Below are 8,146 nucleotides of genomic sequence, written 5' to 3' on the forward strand. Positions count from 1 at the left end.
GACTCTGCCTAAATTCGCTCGAGCGGAGGGTCGAGCAAACATCGAGCATTCGACTCTGCCTAAATTTGCTTGAGCGGCCAAATGCCTCCGCTCGAGCGATCTCTTTTCCCGCACACCCGTTCGAGCCCACTGTCGAGCGGAAGTCGAGCGTTTGAATCTGCCTGAATTCGCTCGAGCGATATGTACCATAACCCATAGTAATCAACAGTTGATAAAATTAAAGCAGAAATTCATGCTTTTAATCAATTAAAATTACAACTTTGATTTATTCATTTTTTCATATAAAACCAATGATAAAGTAATGAAAGAATTAATATATATTGGTTCCAAAAGCATTAAAAATGCAATAATTCAGCTCAATCACAGTCTCTAATACAAATTATAATCTAATATATAGTATATTATATTAAATAAGAAATAAATAAGTATCAATTATTAATGTAATTATATAATAACAATTATAATTTATTAGATTATGATTCCCTAATAATAATTATCAATATAATATATAGTATATTATATTAAATAAGAAATAAATAAGTATAAATTGTAATGATAATTATATAATAACAATTAAAATATAAGTGTTATCAATCCCTAAATATATTAACAAAAATATATAGTTTTTATCGATAATAAATATACTGAGCAAATAGTTGTGTTATTTTGTTAAAGTAGAGAGTGATATTGTAAATATGCTCACAAGCTTCCAGTCTTGTGAAGAATGATTGAGAGTTATCTTAAAGAAATGTCTGTCCAACTACTTGACTCTCAAAATCTCTCTGGCCTTGTGGGTTATCAAGGTCGAATAGTTTGTGACAGTTAAGTAATTGGACATTCTTGTTAGACATGTTCTTTCAGATAATTCTCAATCATTATTTACAAGAAAGGTAATGTGTAAGTATATTCTTCTATCTAACCTTTTGTTTAACAATATAACACATGGGAATATTTGTTTGTAGTTGTTAATTTAAACAACATGCAGGGGAATTTGTTTGTAGTGTTTTTTGTAAGATATTGTATGACATTGCATAAATAACCTTAGACCGGTTTGGAAATTAGTATACATTTAGGTGTACACTAATTTTGAATTATCCAGTGTGGACAGTTTGAGATTATATTATTTGTATTGCAGATTCTTGTTATTCCTACTGAACACGTTTAGTATAAAGTTTCTGTCTTCCTTTCTTATTCTTTGGGTATATTGTTCATAGGGTCACAAGCCCTCTATGTGAACATGTAGACTTGGAGAACTATAGGGAGGTGTTGCCAAAATTTCTATTGACGTGGAAAGTAGTAGAGTGACGAAAATTGTGCAATATGGATAATATAATCTCGAATGGGATAGGACCAACTACATTGAGAAATAGTAGTTTCAATGGGAGCATGATATGCATGTGTATTATAGTATACTATGTGTTACTAATAATTAGATGTTTTTAGAAATAGATAAAAGTTGGATGTGGCTAGGCAATAGACCTGAAAAGGATTACATACCCTATGCGAATGGAGTAAGATCCTTCATTGATTTTGCAAGGGCCTCTACTAATAGTCGTAATTACATTAAGTTTCCATGTCGAGGTTGTAAAATTTGTGTGCGATAGGGTTGGATGAAGTTGAAAGTTATATATTTGTGAATGGTATAGATTTGGAGTATACTCGACGGGTACTACATGGTGAGCTGTATGCATAATCAGCAGATAGATTATTCGGTGATCTGAATTATTCGCGGCACGTGGATGATGATTATGAGCAAGATGAGATGGAGGAGATGTTGAGTGACATTGGAGCTGGAATTTTTATGGATGAGGTTGACGACAATGCCTCAAGTGGCTGAGAGAACGATTCTGAAACTTTTACTGCAATGTGGGAAGATGCAAAGCGCAAGCTTTATCCAGGCTATACAAAACATTCCAAAATATCATTTATTGTGCGGTTGATTCACATTAAGTCATTGTGTGGGATGTGAACCAAAGCAATAAACATGGTATTAGACTTATTTAACGAAGTACTTCTCGAAGGGTCTGCATTGCCGAAAAACTTTTATAAAGCAAAACAGTTGAAAAAGGGATTAGGGTTTGCGTATAAGTCCATACATGCATGCAAGAATGATTGTGTTTTATTTTGGAAGGAGAAGGAGGAGAAACAAGCATGTCCTGTATACAGAGAGTCGAGATGGAAAGGTAAGAAAAGCCTGCCAGTTAAAGTCTTGCGATATTTTCCATTGAGACCTAGGTTGCAAAGATTATATATGTATAAGAAAACAGCTCACGATATGCAGTGGCACAAGGACAAAAGAGTTAATAATGACAGATTTATGAGGCACCAAGCTGACTCACTTGTGTGGCAATCTTTCAATAATCAGTATCCAGAGTTTGGGATAGAAACTCGGAACGTACGCATGGGACTCACAACCGATGGATTCAACCCTTTTGGGAATATGAGTAAAAGTTATAGCACTTGGCCTGTAGTGTTGATTATGTAAAATCTTTCACCATGGAGGTGCATGAAGGCGCCCAAATTTTTGTTAACTTTACTTATCCCCAGCCCGATATCACCTGGGAATGACATTGACGTATATATGCAGCCGTTGATTGAAGAGCTGAAAGAGTTATGGGAAACAGGCATCAGGACTTATGATGCATCGACGTCGACAACTTTTCATATGCATGCTACGGTAATGTGGACGATAAATGACTTTCCGGCATATGAGAATCTTTCCCGATGGAGTACTAAAGGGAAGTTAGTGTGTCCGACGTGTAATAAAGAAACTATTAGTGAGTGGTTAAAATATTCTCAAAAGTTGTGTTTCATGGGTCATCGACGTTATCTACCAACAAATCATGCATAGAGAATAGAATTCGCTAAGTTTGATAGGCAAGTAGAGGATAGAGTTACACCAAATGAGTTGTCTGGGGAAGAGATACTGGAACAATTGGTACATGTGGTAGCGAACAATTTTGGCAAAGGTCAGGGAAAGACAAGAGAAAACGAGGTGTAGCAGAATTGAATTGGACAAAGCGTAGTATATTTTTTGACTTGCCGTATTGGTCATCCTGCATGTAGCGACATAGTTTGGATGTAATGCACATAGAGAAGAATATTTGTGATAACATACTGGGTACATTGATGAGCATTAATAAAAAGATAAAAAATACAATTAAGACGAGGAAAGATCTTGAGAGAATGGAAATTAAACATAATCTGCATTTATGGGTGGAAGGTGATAGGGTGCTCATGCCGCATGCATGTTTTACGATGACAAGGGAGGAGAGGATGGACTTCTGCAAATGGTTGCAAGGTGTGAAGCTGCCAGATGGTTATGCTTCAAATATCAGTAGATGCGTAAGCCCTGATGACTGGAAAATTGGTATATTGAAAAGTCATGACTGTCACGTATTTTTGCAGAAGTTATTACTGGTGGGAATTCGTGGGAAGCTAACATTTGCCGTACGTTTCGCCATCACCAAACTATGTATGGTTTTTAAAGATTTGTGTGCTCGGGTAGTAAAGTGAGATATGCTGCAGAAACTGGAAGAAGACATTGCTACTATATTATGTAAATTTGAGCAGATCTTTCCACCATCATTTTTTGATGTCATGGTCCACTTAGCAATACATTTAACCCGAGAGATAATGTTGGGTGGAGTGGTGCAGTTTCGTTGGATGTATCCAATTGAAAGATATTTGGGTCGACTGAAGCGCATTGTTCGGAATAAAGCCAGAGCTGAGGGTTCAATAGCAAAGGCCTATATACATGATGAATGGTTAACATTTTGCTCTTTATATCTTCGTGGTGTTGAGACATGATTTAATCATCAAGAGCAAAATGTTGATCTTGTTGCTCTGCCTCCTCGTGAGCTATCAGTGTTTTCTCAGAATGTACGACCCTTGGGTGCATAAACGGGTTACGATTTACTTGATACAGAGTTGGGTAAAGTTTGGTGGTACGTGCTAAATAATTGTCGAGAGATTGATCACTATCTCAGGTATGTCGTTGTAAAAGGTTTAAATACTTCTAGATTCAATGAGGTTAACTATAACTTTTGTGACATAAAGTAATATGATTTTGCACTTATATATAGTGAGCACATGGACAAACTTAAGACGGAAGGCGTAGAGAATATAGTGGCAAGACACGAGGAAGAATTTTCTGGATGGTTTGAACAACGTGTATGAACTAAACTCTACATAATATGTTAGATTATGAAAGTTTTAACTCTAGGTAATATTTAATAAATAACATTATTTCAGTTGTTAGATTTTCGAACAATGTGCTCGTGATCCCGGATCTGTCTCTTTTGAAATGTATGCATTGGTCCGTGGTTCCTCACATAGAGCACTTCGATACACTGCATGCACGGTTCGAGGTTATAGATTCCATACTTTCGACCGTGAACGTAATAGAAAGACTCAAAACTATGGTGTGTTGGTCGAGGGGAGTCATAGAACAGATGATATTGATTATTATGGTGTCATTCGTGATATTATCGGATTGAAATGTCTGGTTAGGTTTATAACATGTCTTTAAATGTGATTGGTGGGATCTAGGTGGTGGTCAGGTTTCGATATATAGGAATAATCATTTTATGAGTGTCAATACTGCATATAAATAATACGAAGATGATCCATTTGTATTGGCTCGTGAAGCTACTCAAATCTATTACTTGATTGATCCAATGAAAAGTGCTGATGAATATAGTGGAGAGATAACTCGGCGAGTCGTACAACAATTTATCCCTCGAAATATATTTGAAGTAGGAACGAGTGCAGATTACGATACTAGTGGAGATGAAGATGACACTCCGAATGTAGAGGCCTACCAAGAAGATGGAGGGGGTATTAATTTATTTGTTGACTTCGGTGCACTCGAGTTGCTCCCCTTATGTAGAGATGACGTCCCGCTCGTCCATCTCGATCAGTCTGCATTAAATGATCATTCAATTCAAGAAAGTGAGAAAGAAGAAGAAGACGAAGAAGAATCCGGGGGGGAAGTGGATAAGGAGGACGAAGAAGAGGTTGATGATGATGATGAAGATGTTATAGAGAGAGATTTTGAAATAAGCATGGAAAATACATCCAAAGATGAAGACTAAAAGTACTAAAAACTTTATTCATATAGGTGAGTATAGAATTTTAAATTAATTTCATCTAATTAAATTTTTTTCGTATATATAATCAATTTCAAGTATGCCGCCAAAAAGAAAAAGAAGAAATGTGGCCCCTCCACCAAGTCCAAGTCCCAAACCCATTGAGAACTCCCCACCTGAGGAGTCCGTTCCTAAAGATGAAGTTAACACTACAGAGAATGATACCCAGTCGACACCTGCTAGTAAGGAAATGTCATTGATAATTAATTATATAATTAATACTTTTGTCTCAATAACTATATAACTATAAAAATTATACTATTATCTGTATTAGTTGATGCATCAGCTCGTCGCGGTCGTGGCTATACATGCAGCATCTCACTTGAGAAAAATCGAAGGCACGACAAACTGAAAGTCACAATTCCTGATAATTCTACTGGAGGAGTAGATGATAGTGTAGTAGCGCTTTTCTCCTATATTGGTATAGTAGTCCGAGCTTATGCTCTATTTTATATGCGCTCCTGGCAAGATGTGCTGAATGAGATTAAGGAACACATTCGGAGTCATGTGCTGGTGAGTTTACTTTGACAATTCATTTTTTTCACCTAGATTAGTATGTCATATTTTTTACGTAATTAATTTATAATTAGGATGAATTTGACCTCAACTTTGGTCGTAGCGAGGATTTAAGAACTGCGAATGAGTTAATGGCTACACTATTCCGACATCACAAGGGACGATGTCATGACCATTTCAAGAAATTTGAGACATTTGAAGAGGCTACACAGTACCCTTTCCAGCAGATGCAGTGAGACGACTGGATAAAGTGTTGTGATCTTTTTGCATCTCCAGAATATCAGGTATTCTAGACTTATTTCCATTAATTATTCACATTAATATTTGTTCTTTATCTTATATGTATATATATATATATATTACAATTAACATTCTTAATGTGCATTTGTAGCACTTAAGTTCTATAAATGCACATAATATATCCGTTTTGACTATTCACTGTTGCGCCTAAACTTTGACTCAAATTAATGAACCAAAAATTTAGTGCAGTTTTACCTGCAAGTATATAGGTGTTGTAGTATCTTATAGAATCGAATCCACAGAGATTGACTTTCGTGATAAAGAAAATAAATTCAGACAATGAAATGAAATTACTAAAACAAACGTACAATCGAATATAAAGATGAAGATTTATAAAATAAATGAATCAAACTAAAATGATAAAATGAATTGATATAGAGAAAGACTAAGGTTTCGAGGATCCGTCTAATAATTTATGATATTGTTTCCAATCGATTTACTTCAATTAAACTAGAATAATGATTCCGTTTAATTGGAAGATTTAGCATTTAAGATCAAGAAAAAGATAGTCGCTTATGATTGAGCGTGAACGATTGATGATTAAAATATTCACAAATCTATTTGAATATCACAGGGATTTCTCAAGCATTCACTGTATTCGAAAATCACAATGAATCAAGATAAATATATAGATAATCAAAATATCCAATAATAAAATCTTTCAATCGATCAAGCTTGCAGAATAAATTTTATGTAGATCTGAAAACAATATTTAAGTCATTAAACTTCACCTCTAACCTTAGTACAAAAAGTTAGCCAAACATGTTCATTACAAATGTTATAAAAATTACATAAATATCCTCCATTAAATAACTAAAATAAAACACAAACTTTAATACTAGGAAATAACTATAAGCAAGTCAAAATATAAAAAAAATGAAGTCCGAAAGACTCCCTCAAACTTCCGTAGTCTTGTGGGTTTTTTTTTTTTTTTCTCAGGACCTTCCATTGCATATTCTGTCCAACAAGTCGGTCACGTCCAGCCTTCTCAAACGAAAATACTCCTTTTCGTCCAGCTCCCTCACTGAAAATTTACTCAGCAAAATCAATTCCTTCCAGCCAACTCAGTCAACTCCTTCCATCTACTTCCCTACACGTCCCTCTCTACCCAGCCAAATATCACAAACCGACCGACACCCTGCTTTTCCTTTAATCAATCAATATCTTCTCACTCCCTACACGTCTCTTCTCACCCTCTCTATAATTCTGGAAACTCCCCACCGACTCCCTCTCTCTAATCATGCACTGACCGACTCTCTCTCCCTTAACTACCACTTCACCTCTTAGAAAATTAATCCTATCCCCAACTCTATGTCCCTCTCTTTTCAACGACCAACACACCTCAACTCTCCTACATCCCCCACGTAACTCTCTATTTACTTTGTCTCCCACCAAGAAAATAAATTCCCTTCCACGTATAACCTCCAACCGTATCCCACGTAACTCTCTCTATGTCTCTTCTCTCCCCCTCTACTTCCTTTTCTCTCCCCCCCTTCATGTCTTCTCCGTCCAGCAATATGTATATATATATAGCTACCTCAAGTCAGTGCCAAACTCCCTCCTCCAATCCCAATTCATTCCAGCCGACTTCTCATAAACAATCACCACCAACTTTCTAAAGTGTCCCTCTCCACAAGTCAAGCACGACACTCTCCACTATAAATTCAATGTACAACTTCCTCCAATCCAAATAATGCACGGCACCTCCCTTTCTTTCTTTTTTTATTTTTTTTCCAGCCCACATGCCTTCAGGTTTCAGCCAGCCCCATTTCCTTCTGTCTACCGATTTCCTTTCCTTCTTTTCACACCATCCGACTCGAGAGCTTCTAAATATTTAATTGATCTGCTTACTACGTTTATAGCACCGAAAGGCACCTCTTATCAACGTAAAAGTCAAGCCAAATAACAACAAGTTGCCGCCTCAAGCCTTATGTTCACACTCCACCGAAAATTCAATCCCAGCTTCTTTTATTTTTTTATTTTTTCTTTTCACTTTTGCCGTATACATCCATACCACCCAACTCCATGTCCTTTACTTATTTTTCTTTTCAACATGCCTCTACTTGGTTTCAGCCCCCTTTTTAGACTTTGACTTTGCATGTATTTGTCCACCGCAAAATATTTTCTTCATCGCATATGTTTATGAACAATCAAGATAAGAAAGTCACCACAAAAAAGTC

The sequence above is a fragment of the Carya illinoinensis genome, chromosome 14 (assembly GCF_018687715.1).
Source record: "Carya illinoinensis cultivar Pawnee chromosome 14, C.illinoinensisPawnee_v1, whole genome shotgun sequence".
Taxonomy (NCBI): Eukaryota; Viridiplantae; Streptophyta; class Magnoliopsida; order Fagales; family Juglandaceae; genus Carya; species Carya illinoinensis.